General features: G+C 34.6%; 1 long non-coding RNA gene across 15 annotated transcripts in view; it reads left to right on the forward strand.

The window, feature by feature from the left end:
* The first annotated feature begins 1,598 nt into the window (after positions 1–1,598).
* The window catches only part of LOC112661817 (uncharacterized), a 268,322-nt gene continuing 247,347 nt past the window's right edge, over positions 1,599–22,573 (forward strand). For 8 of the 15 annotated variants that reach the window (XR_007407601.1, XR_007407607.1, XR_007407602.1 and 5 more), the window contains exons 1-5: positions 1,614–1,752; positions 2,187–2,281; positions 3,369–3,553; positions 4,809–4,896; positions 13,753–13,910. This is a non-coding gene — a long non-coding RNA (uncharacterized LOC112661817). Of the gene's footprint in view, positions 1,753–2,186; positions 2,282–3,368; positions 3,554–4,808; positions 4,897–13,752; positions 13,911–22,573 lie in introns of all 15 variants that reach the window. The other 7 variants (XR_007407603.1, XR_007407613.1, XR_007407604.1 and 4 more) reach the window with 7 other exon arrangements.

Below are 22,573 nucleotides of genomic sequence, written 5' to 3' on the forward strand. Positions count from 1 at the left end.
AGGATAACAAGAATGCATTGAAATTAAAGAACATAATAAGGAATAATTCAGTAGAAGAGTTAGATCAAGGAACTATTAAAAGAATCTTGTGTGGGATCCCTGGGTGGCGCAGCGGTTTGGCGCCTGCCTTTGGCCCAGGGCGCGATCCTGGAGACCCGGGATCGAATCCCACGTCGGGCTCCCTGGTGCATGGAGCCTGCTTCTCCCTCTGCCTGTGTCTCTGCCTCTCTCTCTCTCTCTGTGACTATCATAAATAAATAAAAAAAAAAAAATTAAAAAAAAAATCTTATAAAAAAATAAAAAAAAAAGAATCTTGTGTAATAGATGGAGAATTTGGTATACAATATGAAACAACTAAGAATTCAGTGATTCAGTTCACGAAGTCCAATACCCTGAAAATAGTAGTTTAGACCTTAAACTCCTATGGTGAAAATGATGGGGGAATATTATCAAACAAATAATTCAAGAAAATTTGTCAAAGACAACCAGAGCATATCATTGTGAAATTTTAAAACAGAGTGGTTAAAGGGAGATTTCACTCTTTTGTAGAGAGAATACAAAGACAGTGGGAGATTGCAGGCAAAGGATTAGTAAACAGAACAGCATCAAGCTTCTCAACAGGGAGACCAAAATTTTAAGATCATAAAACAATGTTCAAAATTCTGAGGAAAATCATTTCCAAGAGCAAGGAAAAAGGAAATTAAACTGACTCCTTCTCTGTCATCTGTAGGCAGGAGAACTGTCTTTCAGAATCTGAGGATGGACTCATGAAAGTGACATAGAAAACTAACATGAGGAATTTGTTTACAGCAGGAAATAAAAGTTGTAAAGGAAAAAAATATCATAGTATAAAACTACTAAACTTCCTTCTCATAAAAGTATATTGATAATTCTGTGAACCTTGAACATTAATTGCTTTAACTAAAACACTAACAGAGCCATATCGGTATAGGTAAAGAGGTGTGTATGAAGGTAAGGGTTTTAGGGGGGTATAAGAAATATAAGTGTTTATTTTAGGAAGAAAAAATGAAACATTAAGAAGGTAAATTGGAGGAAAATAAAATGAGAGTAAAAGCTTTAAGAGAGGACAGCCTGGTTGGCTCAGCGGTTTAGTGCAGCCTTCAGCCCAGGGCGTGATCCTGGAGACAAGGGATAGAGTCCCATGTCGGGCTCCCTGCATGGAGCCTGCTTCTCCCTCTGCCTGTATCTCTGCCTCTCTCTCTCTCTCTCTCTCTCTGTGTCTCTCATGAATAAATAAATAAAATCTTTAAAAAAGAAAAAAAAAAGCTTTAAGAGATTTAAATTTGGTCACTTCTTGGATCTGTGAGTAAAGGATTTTTATCCTGAGGTCGCTTTTTTTTTGTTATAAGCCTTTAAGAATGATTAAGGTTTTATATTTTATAACATAAAACTTTGATAATAATAGTAATATGTCCATAACTGATTTTAGTCTTTACCTTTTATTGAAAAACAGAATGTGTATTGTAAGGATCATCATTTTTCAGGATTCTTTCCTGTTTGCTAACTCTAGTGCTCAGTTTCTGCCATAGAATCTTGAGGTTTGATGCAGTATTGTTACAATTGTTTTGTCATTTTCTGCGGGGCACAGTGTTCTAACCTCACAGCTGTGCCACTTGTAAAAGCCTGTGATCTAATCCTTAATTGCCAGGTAAACTGAAAAATGGAAAATGTTGGAAGAAAGATTTGATCCATGATAATATTTTTAATGATTTTCTTTCTCTGGTGACCAAGGTACTTGACAAAGCCTTCTAAATTGTTCTTAGTAGCCACATTTATTATTTATGCAATTACTCTTCTTGATACTCAAAAGCCTAGTGATAAAAGAAGGGGAACTGGACATAGGAAGAAAATAAGTTTTTTTTTTCTTTTTTTAAGATTTTATTTATTTGACAGAGAGAGAGAGAGAGAGAGAGAGAGAGCCAGAGAGAACAAAGAAGGTAAATGGCAGAGACAGAGGGAGAGGGAAAAGCAGATTCCCCACTGAGCAAGGAGGCTGATGTAGGGCTTGATTCCAAGACCCTGAGATCATGACCCGAGCTGAAGGCAGACGCTTAACTAACAGGGCCACCCAGGAGCCCAAAAATAAGTTTTATATAGAGTTCGAGTACATCTGAAATTTGAGAACTATTAACATTGATAGAAATTTTCTGCTGCTTATGGCCTAGGGTATATTTTGGAGATCTGTAGGTAGGAAGAATGTTCATTTGACAAGAACAGAAGCAAACAAAATTAAGATCGGCATCTCTTCTTAACAAGCATGGTAAATTGTATTGAATATCCCAGTCCTTCATCCCTCCTAGTGCCCAGTGCCTTTGATCTGTTTCTTTGTAGGGGCTTTCTGACTTTAGGTTTGGTCGTGCAACCTGCTTAGCCAATGCAATAAGGAAGACATGACAGCATGTCTTTTCCAAATCTAGGTCTTCTGAGGCCTCTTCAGTGCTTACGCTCGCTTTTTGGCTTTTCTGATTACCTTGAAAACATGAGAGAGACCATGGAAATCTATTGAAGAATGAGAGAAGCCTAAATCTTGGAAAGCCAGCTGATCCTCAGATGTGGCTAGACATGCCAGTGAGCCCAGCAAAAACAGAGATGCCTTGGCAATCCCAGATGACACCATGTACATGAGAAACACACACTGATTAGTGTTTGCTCCTAAGACCCTGTGGTTACTTTATGTGTAATTTTATGTGGCAGTGAGTAATTGATAAACAAATTAAAATCCTTACATTTATTTAAGATTTTATTTATGTATTCATGAGAGACACAGAGAGGTAGAGACATAGGCAGAGGGAGAAGCAGGCTCCCTGCGGGGAGCCTGATACTGGACTAGATTTTAGGACCCCAGAATCACGACCTAAGGGAAAGGCACATGCTCAATCACTGAGCCACCCAGGCATCCCAATGTTTACATTTATTTAAAAAATCCCCAGATTAATACCTTCATGTAGACCTTTGAATTATACAGCTTATAGCTCCAATGTATTAAAATATAAGAAACTGTTAAATTATAGTCTAATTAACTTAACATTTAATAATAATGTTGTAGAATTCAGTGCTAAATTTTTATTTAATTACTTTAACTTGTGTCCTACGAATGCAAATATCTTTAATCAAAATTTTATCAGGTAACTTTTGTTTTTTACAAAACAGCGTAATTGTCACCATAAAATATTATTGCTTTGATACATGAAGAAAATTCTTAGTGATATCTGAAAATAAATAAGTCCAATATTAAGAGTTAAAATTTTTCTACTATAAACATGTCTTTAGTTTCCTATAGCTGCCATAACAATGTGCCAGAAACCGGGTGCCTTAAGAAAACAGAAATTTATTCTCTTACATTTCAGGAGTCAGAAGTCTGAAATCAAGGTATTAGCAGACAGAGTTGGTTACTTCTAAAGATTGGGAGAAACCACTCCACGCCTTTTTTCCTAGCTTCAGGTGCTGCAGGGGATGCTTGGCATTCCTTAGCTTATATCATCTCAATCACTGGCTCAGTCTTCACAGCATCTCCACCCTGCGTGTCATCCAGGTATAAGGACATTAGTCATCAGGCACATAGATCCAGGCTAAATCCAGTATGAGCTCTTTTTGATATTCTTTTTTTTTTTAATTTTATTTATTTATTCATAGACAGAGAGAGAGGCAGAGACACAGGCAGAGGGAGAAGCAGGCATCATACAGAAAGCCTGACGTGGGACTCGATCCAGGGTCTCCAGGATCACGCCCTGGGCTGCAGGCTGCGCTAAACCCCTGCGCCACCGGGGCTGCCCTGATATTCTTAATTATATCTGAAAAGGCACTATTTTCAAATAAGGTCACATTCACAGGTAGTGGAAATTTGGACTAGGACTTTTTTTTTTTTTTTGTGGGACACAGTTCAAACAACTACAATATCTAAAATATAATTTTAAATATTATTAAAAAATAAAACCTATCAAAGACTTTGGGTACTACTCTTCTCTACTGTTAACCTTTGCCAAGACTTATAGTCATTCAAATTTATGTAGAAAGGAGACCTCAGAAAGCATCTACTCTTACCTCTTTTACAGGTGAGATAATAAGAAGACATAACTCATTTTAGTTGGAAGTCAGAAGTAAAACAGTGTGTAGGTGCCTAACTTTTTAAGTAAAGTCAATTTTTCAGTAAAGGCAGCCAGACGTCCAATCTCTTTGCCACACATTATTTGTGTGTCACAGATGACTCCTTAAACTTTTGAATATCAGTTTTATCATGTTGAAATTATGTATCATATTTGCCTCAAAGCATTATTACAGTGATTAAATGAAATTAAATATCTACTATAATATTTGGTATATTGTAGATTAAGAAGCTTAGCAGAGTTTCAAATAGAAAATGACAGAGCTTCTTGATGCCTAATCCTTGGTCCCATTACTCCTTTTACATTAAAAGATTGAGCTCTGGGGTTCTCCTCTGTGTTCTAGAAACCAGTATTCCCATAGAGCCTTATTATTGTGACATTTCATAAAAATCCTGTCAGTCTTTTCATGATCTTCATGTGAATATTATGAAAAATTACAACAGTAAATCCACATGCAAATACATAGGGAAAAAATGAAAAGCTGTAATTGGAAAATGTTTCTCCCTAATAGAAAATAATTACCAACTTCTCTGAAATAAATGAACAGTATTTCTTTGATTTTGTATATATAATATTCATTCATTGGTTATTTCAACAACTATAAAATGGGCCCTTATTTGTGCCTGGAATCATGCTCCATTAAAAAATGATAATACTTTTCTTTTTCCCTTACACCTTATGAAGTTTGAAGTCTAATTGGAGAAGACATTGGTGATAAAGTAGTCTCCCCAGGGAAGCAGCTGGTCTCCCCTGGAAGAAGCATTCTCCCGTGGTAATCTAATTTCTCCTTTGAGTTCTATAATAATATGTTTATAAGTACCACTAAGAATATTATAGCTGAATGACCACAAATGTAAGATTTAAAGATACATGTAGAGAAGAAATTCACATTCATGATTATTTATAGAGAGGAAATAACACATATCAGATATTTTCCAATTGAACTTTGTAAATTGGTTCGGATTTCTCAAACATACAGATGTTACAAATAGTTCAAGGAACTTTCATATACACTAACCAGTTTCAGCAGTTGTTTGCATTCCACCCCATTTTAGTCATATTCTCTCTCTTCCTTCCCACTCTTATCCATCCCTCTCCTTCTTCTGTATCATCTATGTATCATCCTATCACCAATACCATTTAAGGATAAATGTATTCATTTCTTGTGATTGCCATAGGAAGTTACCACTTAGTTGTGTACAACACAACTTGGTGGTTTTAAATGATAGAAATTTATTCTCTCACAGTTCTGGCATCTAGACATCCAAAATCAAGATATCAACAGTATTGTGTTACCTCCATAGACTCTAGGGGAGAATCCCTTCATTGCTTCTAGCTTCTGGAGCTGTAGGTATTCATTGACTTGTGGCCACATTACTTCGGTCTCTGCCTTCTTACATTGCTGCTTCTGCTTGTGTCCCAAAACTGCATCTGAATCTCTTTCCTATAAAGATGAATCTGTTCCTATTTAGGACCCACTCTTAATCAAGGATATCCTCTTCATCTCTAGAACTAGAATTTGATCACATGTTTTGCCATACATAAAGTAATATTCACATGATCTAGGGATAGGAATTTAATATATTTTGGGGGGCCATTTTTTATTCTCTACAAGTAAGAAATATCCTGACCCTTTATCCCAACTTTCTTACATATTACATATTTCCTAAGAAGTATATTCTCTTAAGTGAATGTAAGACAGTTGACAAAATTAGATAATCTAACATTGATATAATCAGTGTTTACCTAATCATATTGGAGTCTGAGGCAAAAAGGAAAAACCCTAAATAATACTGTAATAATTTAAAGTGGATACTTTGTTCATCATGGATTTTTGCATTAAGCTTTTTAAAATATTACCTTCAGATATTATTTATTTTGATTGCTGAGGTTTTTATTTGTTAGTATAAAATTTACCCCTGAGAAGAATGGCTCCCTTGTTTCACACTATCCCAGCCTTAATCCATAGCCTGTATTGGAATCTTAACAGTTTTCCCAATGTTATTCTTAATAGCCATCTTCTCCCATCCAGAATTCAGGATCATGGGTCACACTTATGTATGTCTCAACCTTTCTCTTCTATATTAATCGTGATATTTTGAGGAGAAGAGGTCGGTTATTTTGTAGGATGGCTACCAGTTTGGATTTTGGGTTGGCCAGCTCTTTCTTTGTATTTGACATATATGTGTGATAGCAGGAATATCACTGAAATAATGTATCTTTTTTTTTAGGGTATTGTATTAGGAATAATATGATGTTGCTTTGTTCCACTGAGTGGTGATTGGTTAGGTCAAGACTGGTGACCTGTCATTTTTCTCCACCATAGTTACTTTTTTCTCTCTATAATTATTAAACAGGTTTTAGAATACTTTTGGCAACTATGCAAATATCTTATTCATTGTCAAAATTTCACTCAACTGCTCTAATAACCATTGATTTCTAAGTTCTTTGTTACAGAAATTACAACTGTTTTATACTATATTTGTAAATGTATTTTAGTTGAAATTCTACAGTAAGAGATTTTCACTCTATATGTGTATGTGTGTGCCTAGATATAGAGAGATACAGATATAAATATCAACTCAAACTTTTATATTCTATTCAATGAGACATTAAGCTGTCCTTACTATGATTAGTGAGAACTCTTCTTGCTGACTTTTGGATACTTTTGAGAAATCCCCATAATTCCTTCCTGGAACTTTTCTCATGTTCCTGACCCAAAAAAGATGTAAGAATATCATCTACTATTTTATATGTAGCAGTCCTGGAATTAGCCATTTGTTCAAAAAGTTTGGTAGCTTTTAGTGTGGAATGGCCTCTATTACTTTTGATGATGTTAGCTGTCATTTAGAGCCTTATACCCTTTATATAATATGACAGTTTCCTGTGGCTTCTTTCAAGATTTTCTCTTTATTTTGGGGTGTTGTCATTTTGACTTTGATGTGCTTTAGTGTGATTGTATTTACCCGGCTCACAGTGTACTGTTCTTCTTAAATCCGTAAGTTTAAGTTTTTCATCAGATTTGAACTATGTTTAGCCTTTTATTCAAATATTGTTTTCTATATCTTCTCTTCTTTTGGGGGGAATATAAATATGCATATCTTAGAACATTTTATAGAGTCCCAAAGGCTATTGGATTTTTCTCATATTAATTTTCTTCCTCTTATACATATAATAAATGTATAACTCTATTGAATTTTTATAATGTCCTACATACAGGTCATTGAATTTCTGTTTATTTTGTTTATTTTTCTCTTTGTTGTGAAGTGTTGATCTATCTTTGAGTTCACGGACTTTTTATTCCCTGCTGTCTAGCTCATCAAGGAGTTTTTTTTTATTTTACTTATGTTGTTTAATTTAGTTTTTATAGAACTTCCTTTGTTTTTCATAATTACAGATTTACTGCTCATATTCCCCCAAATATTCATTGTAATTAAATATTGTTTCAGGACCTTGGATATATTTATGATAGCCGACTTCAATCCCTCATCTGATAATTTCAGCATGTATGTCTTCTTGGAAATCTTTTCTGTTGACTTCTTTTTTTCTGAGTATGAATTGTTTGTTGATTATTCACATGTCTACTAATATTTCTATTGCATTTTAGGCAATAGAAATATGTGGTGGGGTTCTTGTTCTATTTATATTCTTCTTAAGTGTATTGATATTTGTTCAAGCACTGAGTTTAAATGAGTTGAACTCAAACTGCAAACTGTTTCTTTTATGATGGTCAGCAACTGAAAATCTGCATCCTTCCAGTTTCTCACTGCTTTATTTGACAGAGCCTTGTATCTCATTAATGCTTAACTAGATCAGTGTCTAATCATGGATTTTGCAAATTTTATAGATAGATTTTGGCATTTATTCCATATGCAACTACTTTTTTTAAAGGCATCCCCCCAAAAAATAAATAAATAAAGGGATCCCCCCTTAATCTCCTAGCCAATATGCCAGTTTCAAAGTCAGTGTGCTGACCTCCTACACTCTGTACTATAGGGATCAGGGCTTATTGTCCACCAGAATCGTGAAAACACTTAAATCACATACGGTCCACTTGCTGCCTTTCAGAGGTCATCCTTCTCAAGACTCTTCCTGTTTTAGGTCAATACCTAAATATAATATTTCTTAATACTCCATCTAGATTTTATAGGTTTTACCTATGGGAGAGTTTAACTATACATATTTCTCTGTTATTACTGAAAGGTAGAATCTTAAAGTTATTTCTAAACTTGAAGATTTTTTAAAATTAAAATTTATATTAACCTGAAAGTGGAACTGCTCTGATTGAATAAAGAAATGGGCATGGGATCTTGCCCTTTCTCAATTCTATGAGCACGTACAACACAAAATTATTCATGTGGTACTCCCCCAAATACTACATTTCCATGGACTGTTGGAAATATACCAAATAATGAATATATAAGATGGAAGCCTATACCATAAAGAATGTGTTCACATATGTGGCCAGAACAATTAGCTAAGTTTCACCACAATTTTTAGGCAAACTCCCAATAGACATTTTAAAAAAATGTGTAGCACTTCATATACATTTGAGGGTGTTTTCAAATATATAACTTACTATTCACAGCATGCATATAAGTAGAGCATATATAATTATTATCATTTTAGTACTACTACTATTTTATAATCCTACAAGACATCATGGAAACATGTAATTTCGTGACTGTATATATCCAACACTATGTTAAGAGTTTTGAAGATATCATCTTACTTCGTTTCTATGAAAAGCTTTTGATGGTTTATTAGTTCAGTTATAAAAAGTGAAACTGAGAAACCAAAAGACCTTAAGACTTACTCAAGGAGAAGGTCGTATAAATATGATTCACAAATCAAACCTTAGTCTGTATTCTCGTAAAAGCACATTTTTTCTTTCTTTCTTTTTTAAAAGATTTTATTTATTTATTTATGAGAGGGAGAAAGAGAAAGAGGGAGAGATTGAGAGAGAGAGACAGGCAGAGACACAGGCAGAAGAAGAAGCATGCTCCATTCTATACAAGGAGCCTGATGCGGGACTCAGTACTGGGCCTCCAGGATCACGTCCTGGCTGAAGGCAGGCGCTAAACCACTGAGCCACCCAGGGATCCCCGAAAATCACATTTTTTTCAAATATTATATCATTCTGCATTTTCCACAGAAGGTAAACGTCTTTCAAATGAATTAAATATCTTGACTTTAAATATACAGTCATTCTACAGAAACTGGACTCAAAATCAGTTATTGTAATGGCTGAACTTGGCCATTTTTTGTATTTTATCTTAGTACTTGAAGGAAGGAAGATACAGACAATGTTAAGACTTTAGGACATTTAGTACAACCAGAAATTTCAATGGCTTAACTAAATAAAAATCTAGTTCTTATTTACATAAAGCCTACTGTGAATCCTTTATTTTGGGTTAGAATTTGAACCAGTGGTATCCATTAGAGGTATCATGTGAGGGTTACATTCAAGCACAGATTTTAGGGAAGTAAGAGGGTGAGCTATGTATATCATTTGGAAAAGCAATGATGGGAGAACAAGAGAGAAAGTTCAAAGGTCCATATTGAAACAGTTCTTAGAACATGACGAATAGTAAGAAAACCAGTGCTTTTGATATAGAAAGAGGAAAATATAGAAAGTGAGATTGAGAAAGTAAAGTCTGTAGGTCCTTTAAAACTATTGCCTGTGAATGAGATAGAATTCTTTTTCTTCAGTCCTCCACTCCTGGCCCTAGTACCTATCACCAAAAATTCCATAATGAATCTTGTAATTAAATGAACATCTTTCCTCTCTTCTCTTGAGGACAGATTCTGAGTATGATTGCTATCATATGTGCAACAAATTTCTGTGTTTGGCACCTAATCTGAAAAGACGTGATTTTATTGCTTGTTTCTTTTTTTTTTTTTAAATTTATTTATTATTTATGATAGTCACAGAGAGAGAGAGAGAGAGAGAGGGGGAGACACAGGCAGAGGGAGAAGCAGGCTCCATGCACCGGAAGCCCGACGTGGGATTCGATCCCGGGTCTCCAGGATCGCGCCCTGGGCCAAAGGCAGGCGCTAAACCGCTGCGCCACCCAGGGATCCCTTATTGCTTGTTTCTTGATAAGCTTCAGATTTTGTGTTTCACTTTGCCTCTAATTTTATGGGTCCCCCTGTGAAAATGCAATTCTCTTTATATGCTGAGAACAAAGTCATTGGACTTTCATTATGCTCTTTGACCACAATCAGTTTGGCCCTCTATAAGTGAATTCTACCAGAGCATAGGTTTGGGTTTTTTGCCAAGCCTGGAAATTTGGACATTCTATCCAAGTCAATTGGCTTTTCCATTTCACTGTGCTTGCTGTATGCCATAACTCACCATTCTATACCTTATCCCTTCAGTTCTACTCTGCCCCAACTAACAGAACTGACACCAACCATAATTTAGTGGTGACATATGGTGCTGACCTCCTGAAGAATGCTAAATGATCTGATACTCCTTTAATTGCATAGTCATCAGTAGGAGTTGATAGGCTACTACTGTTATGTGACTTATTACTGTAAAATGATTCCATGTGTAATGTGCATAAATTTTCTCCAAAATTGTCATTTTGCAGTGGCAATGGAAAAATAGAAATCAAAACAAAAAACAATTAATAAGACCTTGAGAGGTAAAATGATCTGCTTCATTCTAGAAATATGTTTCACCTTGGGAAGGGAAGTCATGATGATGGAAACCTGTAGATTAAGTAAATTGGGAAGAAGTAGTTGTGGAGAACTATTTTAAAAATGAGTAACCCATTAATGAGCAGATTAAAATTATAACCCACGGTTTTGATATATTTTGGAACATCTTTATAATACTATTGAAAGTAATATGATTTTTTTTTTCAGTTTTTAAGTTAATGTGACAAAAAAATCCCTGTTTCTGCATCTGTTTTGGGCTCCTTGCAGGGAGCCTGCTTCTCCCTCTGCCTATGTCTCTGTCCTCCCTCTCTGTGTGTTTCTCATGAATAAATAAATAAAATCTTTTTAAAAAATAAAAAATATTAGCAACTTCTGGCATCTAAGTGGCCCAATGGTTGAGCATCTGCCTTTGGCTCAGATCATGATCCCGGAGTCCTGGGATCGAGTCCGGCATCAGGCTCTCACAGGGAGTCGGCTTCTCCCTCTGCCTATGTCTCTGCCTCTCTCTGTGTGTCTCTTGTGAATAAATACAATCTTTAAGAAAAATAAAATAAATAAAAGCAACTTCTATGGCTAAACTTTAGTAAAAGAAACCGGTAACAAATTGCTGACAAATATATTAAAAACACTCTTAAAGACACATTTGATTTTGGTTCACATGGACTGTGGAACAGCTTTCAGATGAAAGCCCACAGAGAAATATATATCAATCAGTAAAAATAAACCAAAATGTATTTTATTGTAGTGAGTTTCATATTTTTTCTAAGTCAGAATCTATAAAAAGGTAACACTTTTCAGTGAAAAAAGGTATTTTTTCCAAAATAAAATTTATTTATTTATTATCTACCCAGTACCTATTTTTTTTTCCTGAATCTGTGTTTCATTAAAGGTGTAGCATTGTGTCAGGAAATGAAGAAAATTTTCCTGAATTAAATTGTAGAAATATTTTTTAGCACCATGGTACTTTCTTTAAGAATTGGACATATTTTCCCTATAGATTGGTTCTAAACTTGATACATATTAAGGTTTATGATAGAAGAGCTAGAGATAGGTATCCCACTCCTCAATCTGCTTATCCAGAAATGCATGTAGGTTTTCTTTTGCAGATAAGTAAACCATTATCCCCTAAGAATTCATTCTGTTCAATTTTTAAATATGCTTCTCTCTGCTGCCTTCATGACAAAGTGCATGTTTTTGAGCAAAAGAATGTTTCTCATACTTTCCAGGATAGCAGTATACAAATATTCAGGTATTATTGTGAGTCCCTAAATATTTTCATAGAGTAGGCAAGCCTGTAAAACATTAAGAGAGAAAAAAACCCAAATAGCTCCAGGTGTTTAAAGTTCATATTTTCTTTTTCTCAGTTGTTTTAACTGGGAATTCACCTGACTCAAGGCATGAAGCCAGTCTTTCTTCTGATCTCTCCCTTCAAAATCATCGTTCTCCATTCCCAAAAGAAATTCATGCCTCTCTTTTACCCATCATGATACTTCACTGTTACTTCACTTTGGGATAAAAAGCCTCAAAGATGCCAAATATGTTGGATGAACAATAGATGAAAATATATAATAGATATGTATGTAATACAAATATAACTATGTATATAACATACATATATTTAACATGATTGTGTATATACAACTATATATAACATATATATGTAACACAAATGTGTAATAACACAAATATATGTGTGTGTGTGTGTGTATATATATATATATATATATATATATATATGTATGTATTGAGACATTATGAGTAATTGACTCATAATTCTGGAGTCTGAAGAGTCCCACAATCCATAGTTTGTCATTTGCAAGCTGGAGACCTAGGATGCCAGAAGTGTAGTTCATTCCAAGTCTAAAGGCCTGAGAACCATGGTAGCTAGGGCATAAATCCCAGTCGTAGGACAGAAGATAAGAGGAGATGTCCCAGCTCAAATTGTGATGCAGGAAAAAAAAGGAGGAGGCACAAATTGCTTCTTTTTTATACCTTGTGTTCTATTCAGGCTCTCACCAGATTGAATGATACCCACCTACACTGGGAAGAGCCATCTATACTGAGTCTACCAATTCAAATGCTAGTCTCTTCCAGAAACATCTTCCCAGAAACCCCCTGAACCAATGTTTATTTGGGCACCCCATGGTCAATCAGGCTGACATATAAAATCAGTCATCACACCAAGCAAAGTGTAATCCAAAACTGATATTGTGAACAGTATTTTATTCAAGGTATCTACAAACCATAGTAGAAATTTGTGCATTCCAACATACACATAACACATTTTATTAGGGTAGAAAAGTGTCATGAGAAATGAGACATTCTGACCTATTCCACAATGTCTGAATTAAAATGTATTATGGAATATATTTCTGGAAGCAATATCAATTTTTCTTAACAAATTTGCCTCTTCTATCACTAACTATTATCCATCAGTGCATTCATTGTTACTGAGAAAGAGAATCAAGAGGAAGGAAAACATTCAGACCATTAATAAGAGCTATGAAGGAAGTGACATTTGATTTCATTCAGTAACCTCTGATGGTAAAGTAGACTTATTTGTCTGTAGAAATCTTAAGAGCTCCACAATTTGTAAAATGGTATTGGTAAACACATAGTGAATATAAGCTTAACCACTACTCTGCATTCTCACCATTATTGATCAGAAGAAGGATCCTGGCCATTTCTCTTATTTACTTGTTTCAAAGATATACAACTTTTCATATTTCACATGATTTTAAGAAAGATATAAATTCATGCCCTTATTTTCTTAGATATTTATTTAGAATCACAAGAGAATCCTCTCTTTTTCCTTACCCCTACTACTACCATTTGGCCAAGCCACAGTCCTCTCTCATCTGGATTATCATAGTTGTGTCATAATTACTTTTGTTTGCAAGATACAGCATCCAGAATAATCCTTATGAAACAAATTTCATTATGCCACTCCTGTCTTCTAAAGATTCCACAGTGAAGGAGCCTCAGTGTCCATCAAAAGATGAATGGATAAAGAAGCTGTGGTCTATATATACAATGGAATATTACTCAGCCATCAGAAACGACAAATCCCCGCCATTTGCTTCAACGTGGATGGAACTGGAGGGTAGTATGCTGAGTGAAGTAAGTCAATCAGAGAAGGAAGGACAAACATTATATATTCTCATTCATTTGGGGAATATAAAAAAAGTGAAAGGGAATAAAGGGGAAAGGAGAGAAAATGAGTAGGAAATATCAGAGAGGAAGACAGAACATGAGAGACTCCTAACTCTGGGAAATGAACAAGGGGTGGTGGAAACGGAGGTGGGTGGGGGATTGGGGTTACTGGGTGATGGGCACTGAGGGGGGCACTTGGCGGATGAGCACTGGGTCATATGCTATATGTTGGCATACTGAACTCCAATAAAAAATAATTTTTAAAAAATAATATAAAATAATTAAAAAATAAATAAAGGGAAAAGAAATAAAATAAGGATTCCACAGTAAAATGTAGTCCTCACCATCACCAAAGTTCTGAAAAAAATTGGTCCCATTACCTCTTTGGCAGGTGGTGTTACTATTCCTCCTACATACCTGCTCACCCCTCTCAAACCACACCCACTTCCTTGTTCTCCTCCAGCATCCCAGAATATGTTCACTTCAAGATGTTTGCAAGGCCTTATTTGAACCCTTCTATAATGGGCAGCAGGAGAAAGTATTTCAAGTTTCTGTGCTTTTTCTTTAAAAAAAAAAAGATTTTTATTTATCTATTTATTCATGAGAGAACACAGAGAGAGAGAGGCAGAGACACAGGCAGAGAGAGGCAGATTCCCTGCAGGGAGTCTGATGCAGGACTTGACCCCAGGACTCCAGGATCACGCCCTGGGCCAAAGGCAGGCGCTAAACCACTGAGTCACCTGGGCTTCCCTCTGTGCTTTTTCTTAGAAATAAATATTGGTAATGCTTTAAAAACAGTTGTGAGCAAAAAGTGCAATAGGACAAAAAAGTTACATCAGATTACTGCAATTATTGGAAGACAGTGATAAGAATGTGAACCAAGGTAGAAAGAATAGTAAAAAGAGAATAGACTTTGACATATTTAGAAAGTGTCTGGCCATTTTATGAGGGAAATAAAAAAATAAAAAAATAAAAAAAAACAGATTCAGAGGCTTGTTTGGGTGACCTAAGGAATAATCACGGCATCAAATGAAAGTGCTTAGATATCGACAGAACTAGTCTTTATACACAAATCTGCTCTTCCATAGACTGTATGGCTTGGAAAAGTGCAGAGCTCATAGATCTGAGGGGAGACCATCCTGGACTACCTGGAGGCTTGTTTTCTCTGTCTTTGTATCAGTTTAACATCCAGCTTAGAAGGTCCAGGATAACTCAATTAAGAAACAAAAACTAAAGACTCCCTCAATTAAGCTGCATAGATGTTTACAATAGTCCTAACTCTGAAAACACTCTGAGCATTATGGAGATGGATCCGTGTTCTAACAAAATATTGGCCACGGGAAAGTCAGACCAGCCATGCCCAATTCAAGCTGTGTGATAATATGGTTGTGACCATCCTACTAATTCCTTTAAGACTTCCTTCAGTAAATCTTCATTCATGTGTCTCTTCTGCTTTTTTGCACACATTTTTAACTTTCCTTTGTATATGGCCAATTTTAATCATTTAAAATTTCCCCCTAAGATTTCTAGTTTGTATTTATTGTTGTGACTCCCTAATTTTGATTGCAGCCATTAAAAAGAAATCTTGAGATTTGGACAACATGATTCCACATTTTCAAATAGGAAAACAGCAGTCATTGAGATTAACTAAAGGAGAAGTTCAATTAAGAATCTAAACAAAAATCTATGTGTACTGGGTATTGTATGTAAGTGATGAATACTAAGTTCTAAACCTGAAACTAATATTACACTATATGTTAACTAACTGGAATTTAAATAAAAGCTTGAGGAAGAAAAAAAGAATATACACAAAAATCATAGCTCAGAACACTAGGCTAGTCTGTAAATTATCCTGATTCTATAGGGAGATATTTTAAAGAGACTAAACTCCCTTTAATTATACAATCCTGCTCTGCAGGTGTCTAACAATGAATGATTTTTGGCTATAAAGTGGATATATTGATGGTATCTTCAGGATTACTTTTACAGTAACTACGATAATTTATGTCATGTACATATATATTTACTAGTTTTTAAAAATATTAGCTTATAATGTTGGTGCATTATTATTTCTAGACTCTGAACTTTTTGGATTCCTGGACTTGAACCATAGCTACATTTCAAATGCCTACTACAGTGTGTGATAAAGACCAAGTTTTCAATATATATTTCTTTAAGGAATTAACCATTTACATGACCTGATTCCACAGTGTTTCACTTTTAAATGATTATGGAAAATTGATATTGGAAGAAAAATTCAATTAAATTTGAACCAGTGCAGTTCCAAATATGTAATAATATTTGTAAGAATAAAGGAAATAGTGTCATTTTCAAATATTTACACCTTCTTCTATTACCAAGTTTACGTCAAAAACTAAATGTTTTCCCCCTACTTTTGCTAATTTTCTTTAAAAAAAAAAGATTTATTTGAGAGAGAGAGAGAGGGAGGAAGAGAGAGAGAAAGCATGGACAAGCATATGAGTGGGGGGAGAAGCAGAGGAAGAGAGAGAGAGAGAATCTCAACCAGACTCCCTGCTGACTATGGAGACCCAATGGGGCTTGATCTTACAACCCATGAGATTATGACCAGAACTGAAATCAAGAGTTGTTTGCTTAACTAACTGAGCTACCCAAGTGCCCCTCATTCCATTATTTTCTTTCCTTAAATTATACATGGGCTATGCTTTTGTCCATCTAATTTGAAAGTTATAAAAATTATATTTTAAGCATACAATAAGTGTTTAGAAAACCTCTTTTTTGTGTGTCATCATTAAATATCATAAGAAACCACCATGTATGCAAAGCTAAATAAAAAAATATAATTCTAGAAGATATTTTAACCATATCTCAGTCCCTAATAGAAGTAATTTTCTGTATTTTGACCTAATATACCTTTATTATTAAACAACTTTATTGAAATTCTTTAATAAGAATTATATTCTACTTTGTAACAGTTATGTTAAAAACACTGATTATTGTTATTAATGGTAAGTCAAGAATTATATTCAGCAACTTTTTAATTTAATATATATTGCTCCACCTCTGGGCCCCCAAAATAATAGAAATCATATTGATAGCTATAACAGGATTGTAAAACAAGAATATTACATTTTAAAATGTATAAGTATAAGCACATTAACCAAAGACTGCTATATAATTGTGAACAGCATAATACCATTCTTTTCTTAGGTGAATTAATTTATTTCATTGTCCTTGTTAGTGCCCATCACATGAAAGAGTAAGTTGTTAACAGTTTGCATCTGGGATATAATGGAAAGATAGAGAATTCTAATCCTCACTATCTAATTCTATCCAAATTACAAAATCAAATTAACATAAATACAAGGAAAATGCACAGAATGTGCTAAGGATTAGAAACTAAAAAAAGAAATTTCAATGTCCTATTCCAGCCTTCTAAATTTTAATTAGATACCAGATTCCTGCCATAATTCTATTGTGTACACCCATTTTAAAATTCTAAAACTTTTCATTTTATAAATCAGAGCATTTTTAATTATTTTAAATTTTGTCATTGCATGATACTATTGATTTTGAAAGTTTTCGGGGAAAAGGGAAAGAAATATATGGAACTTGCATATCACTTTAGTTCTGTGTGAATTTCTAAGGGAGAATCTAGATAAAACTACTCCAAAGTGTTAGTTTAATTAGACGCTGTTCAAATTAACCAGGCATTTCCCCCTACTTCCAAAAAGAATCAAAGAAGTCCAAATACTGCCGTAAAAATTGATACAGTGAAACCATCACACATATGGTTTTATCAGAACATATTCTCTTTCTTAAGTGAAAATAAACTCTTTCTGAGAGTAAAAAATCTGAACAGAAATCCCATTCTTGATTATCTGCAAAAGCTACAAAAGCACTTATGGGCCTATTCAACCATCAGAGAGGCAGAATTTTAGGGAAGTCCATTCCTGAAATGTATCTTTATTTCCTGATGTGCTTATTGCCAATGTTATTTTAGTTGTTAGAGTATCTTAAAGACATAAAAGCAGTTGGTTAGATGTTCTAAAGATGATGGCAGTAGCCTGCAGCTTACATAAACACTATAGGGTCCATGGACATAGTCGCAATAAAGCAGAACATCGAAAACACAGCTTATATAAAACTTAATACACTCAGCCCGGAAGATACTTTTAAACATTTGCTAAAATTACTTTACAAGCAGGCATGTTCACTATAAAAATCATCGTAATGGTGAAATAAAGCAGAGGTACAGAATAAAATGTAAGAAATTCTCTCAAACAATTCTATTTAAGCATCTAAATAACAACTAGGGTTATCTTGATGCAATTTACAGAGTTCTTTTACATTAAGATCTCATTTATAGTTTTCTGGTATAGATAATTATCTTATTAAATTTAATGTTGTTCCTGAAATTTCTCATGTTTACATAATACCTAAATGAGTCTCTGACCTATTTTCCTTCCAGATATGGGTGCTTCTGTGCATGTACTACTATCTTTCGAGTAAGATTAGTTCATGGGCTACCCCTACAACCCTGTGTGCATATGTTTTTTAGCAGCTTATTTTATGTAGGATACAATGCTTATTATAGACTGGGCATCATTATTCAGAGGGAAGAATTGGTAGTATTGGAAGAAAAAAAATGTTGTTAATGTTAATTATCAGAAATTTGTTTGTGATTAGTAAATTCACATGAAGTACCGAACTGAGACTTGCTTGGAACCAAGCTGCCTGGGTTTTCTTTCACTGAATTGATGCTTTCTCATCATTTCCTATAAAAGAAGTAAAATTGAAGGGAGAACATATCCCCTTGTGAACATGACCCCATATTGCACAGATAGTAGAGCTCCTTAGCTACAAGACATATTTCTGCGGGACAGTGGGATGATATCTTGCTGACCTTATTTTTGTGAGCTTTCACTTTCCTCAGTGGTCTATTTCTTAGTGCAGTAGGCATAAAGTTATGGACGTTATGGAATTGACACTAAATTTAATACATGACAGATAGTGACCATGAGGGGGCCTACCTTGTCCAATGAGCTGAAAATATTAAAAATCAATATATATGTATATATATATTCATATACATACTCATATACTTAACTTTTTAAAAAGAATGTTTTACTCTTCTGTGGAAATGGTTAATCATATTTCCTTTGTAAATACTAATCATTATGTCTGGAAATCCTTATAATAAAAATTATAGCATGTTTGCTTTGCTTAGTCTTCAACCTCCTATTATGTAGAAAGCAATAGGAAAACATTATATAATTTTTAACAGCAAAAAGAAATACAAAGTAGCCCTCAAAATCTTTTTTTTTAAAAGTATATCGCATGACTAAGGTTGCAAGACCACCTAGTGAAATGAGATCCAAAGAGTGGGTGGCAGTTCAGAGAGGTAAGGTGGAGAGACAAAATAAATGAATTGGCTTGCTTTAGGCAGGTCTGTAGGGAGAAGTAGTGCCTACCATAGAAGCAGGACATCAAGCAACTGAAAAATTTAAATTCTTTTTTTAAGGATTTATTTATTTATTTATTCATGATAGACATAGAGAGAGAGAGAGAGAGAGAGAGGCAGAGACAGAGGGCAGAGGAAGAAGCAGGCTCCATGCTGGGAGCCCGACGCAGACTCAATCCTGGGACTCCAGAATCGCGCACTAGACCAAAGGCAGGCGCCATACCACTGAGCCACCCAATGATCCCGAATATTTTAAATTCTTAAAGGTCTGGGCTAGCCTGAGAGTTTAGAATCCCAGGAATATCCCCAAAAGAAGTCAGCCACCACCTTACATCTCATGTTTATTGTCATCCACCATGGTTCACAAGGAACATTAGTGGTAGGGCAAGAGGCTTAAGAGAAAAGAGACTCTATGGTGGAGACATGCAGGGATTTCCCAGGATTTCCCAGACATGCAGCAAAACTTAGAGGAAACTCTCTGCATACTAAACTCTGCACAAGTTTATGGTAGTGGTTGACTGTCACAGGGAGACAAATAGCATGTCTGTATACCAGACTCTGCTCTGATAAAGACAAAAGCTATCTGCTACTAGAAGAGGGACAAGAAACTTATTCACCCCTACGACTCTGCATTGACTTGAGGCAGAAGACCTCTGCCGCTGAGTAATAGGCAGAGAATTCATGGTCTAGGCTCTGCACTGAGTAGTAGAAAAAGGTTTACTGACAACCTGGTGGGGTCAGGACTTCTAAGAAGGCCTCACTTCTGAGGTTTAGGTATACAAGTCCTGCCTAAGACTAAGGATGAAGCAAGAGAATTGAACAACCTGTCTACTCAAGCTATGAGCCTACAATGAGTACCAGGAAACACGTACATACACACAACTAAAAAATGACAGAATAGGGGATCCCTGGGTGGCTCAGCGGTTTAGCGCCTGCCTTCTGCTGAGGGCATGATCCTGGAGTCCCAGGATGGAATCTCCCTGCATGGAGCCTGCTCTCTCTCTCTCTCTCTCTCTCTCATGAATAAATAAGTAAAATCTTAAAAAAAATAAAAGTTACAGAATGTGTCTCATGTAAACACACATAGAAATCCTTAGCAGAACATTAGGGAATGAAATTCAACAATATTTAAAAGGATAATTCTCCATGGCCAAGTTAGATTTGTCCCAGAAATGCATGATTGTTTTATCATATGATAATTAATGTAATTTGCCACATTAACAGATTAAGAGTATAAGATCATATAATCATTTAAATTGATGCAGAAAAGCCATTAGAGGAAACCTCAGGATTGGGGAAAAAAAAGCTTTCTCCACTTTATAATGGACATTTATAAAGAATCTACAGCTGATAATCATCTTTTAACATTAATAGCTTTTTTGCTAATACTAGGAACACTGCAAGGATGTCCTTTTTCACCACTTTCTCACATAGCATTTTACTAGAGATCCAAGGAAGTGCCATAATACAAGAACAAAAAGCATATTGGATGGAATTAAAAAGTAAATTTTGGGGAGTAGATGTCTGTGTGTATAGGAAATCCTAAAAATTCTACAAGAGACCATAATTTGACAGTTTCTTATAAATTTTAACAAGCAATTGCCATATGACCCAGTAATTCTACTCTTGGGCATTTATCCAAGAGAAATGAAGACCTATATTCACATAAGACACTGTACATAAATGTTCACCAGTATACAAAAGATTTTTTTTTCTTAATAACCCCAAACTGGACACCATCCAGATGTCCTTCATTGGTGAATGATTCAACCAGGTATGGTTCATCCACACCATAGAATACTATTCAGCAATAAAGCATGAGCCAACTATATTGATACACTCAACTTGGATCAGTCTATGAGAAAGTATGCTGAAAAGTTGATCTGAAAAGGTTGTATAGTATATCATTCCATACATATAACATTCTTGAATTAACAAAGCCCTAGAAATCGAGAACAGATTAGTTGGGTGCTAAGGATGGGAGGAGGTGGGGGGAGCTGCAAAGGGATACCACTAGAGATCCTGGCAGAACCATTTGGAGTCTTCACTGCATCAAGGTCTAAATCCTAGTGATGATATTCTAGGGTTTTGAAAACGTTATCATTGGGTAAAAGGTATGAGAAATCCCTCTGTATTTCTTATAACTGCATGTAAGTCAATGATCATCTCAAATTCACTTACAAATCAACTTCTAAAACTGGACATTTCAAAATAATGGCTGTCTCATCATTTCAAAACTTCCTGGAATTTATTATGCATTTAATTTTGTTTTCAAAATTTAGGAGTGCTTATTTCCTAGGTATCTGTTCTTTCTAAATTATTACTATTGTGGCTTATATAGCATTTTATACTCTTTTAAAGTACAGTCTCTTTTGCTCATACCATATAATTACATGTGATAAGTTTAGGTCAAGTTGATTTGTTATGCTTACTAGTTTTACTTCAGTTTTATATTTATTTCAATATTACTACCAAATTAAATGGAGTAGTTTAAAAAGAAATATCCATCTTAATGTTTGTTTAACATATTATTGATTTAGATTATTTTTTAAATGAAACAAGTTGAAAAGTTATCAGCCTTTCAATATTTGTGCTAAAATTGTGAACTCTCTACCCCTAAATTGTAATATTTGATTATATGTCTTACTTTTGACCAAAAAAGAAATATTTGCTCACATTAATTGTCTTCCAAGGTCTTTTGGCATAAATATTGAATAAATACCTTCAGCTACTTGGAAATAGAGGTGCCATTAAAATGGGGCAGAATAAATATATTTTAATTAATTAGATATATAAACTAATTATCCAGAACTGAGTGTGGTTCTTATTCATATATTCCAATATGAAATGAGAATTTGGATCACTGTTCTTTGGTAATACCAACATGGAACACGTCCCCTGTTTTAAAAGTTATATTTTTGAAAGATTTTCCCCAGATTTATAGAGTACATGTATATATCTGTGTATGCATATACATCTATATTAATACCCAGAAATTCATCAAATTATAAAATATTTGAATATTTGAATAATTGAATATATTGAATAAAATATAAAAATATTTGAAGTTTAGTGACAATTGCCTAAATGTCAATAACCTTAACTGTATGTATGTATGTATGCATATACATACCCTCCACATATATATAAACATATATATTTAATGAAAATATAAATTAACAATTTT

The sequence above is a fragment of the Canis lupus genome, chromosome 31 (assembly GCF_003254725.2).
Source record: "Canis lupus dingo isolate Sandy chromosome 31, ASM325472v2, whole genome shotgun sequence".
In the NCBI taxonomy this organism is placed as follows: domain Eukaryota; kingdom Metazoa; phylum Chordata; class Mammalia; order Carnivora; family Canidae; genus Canis; species Canis lupus.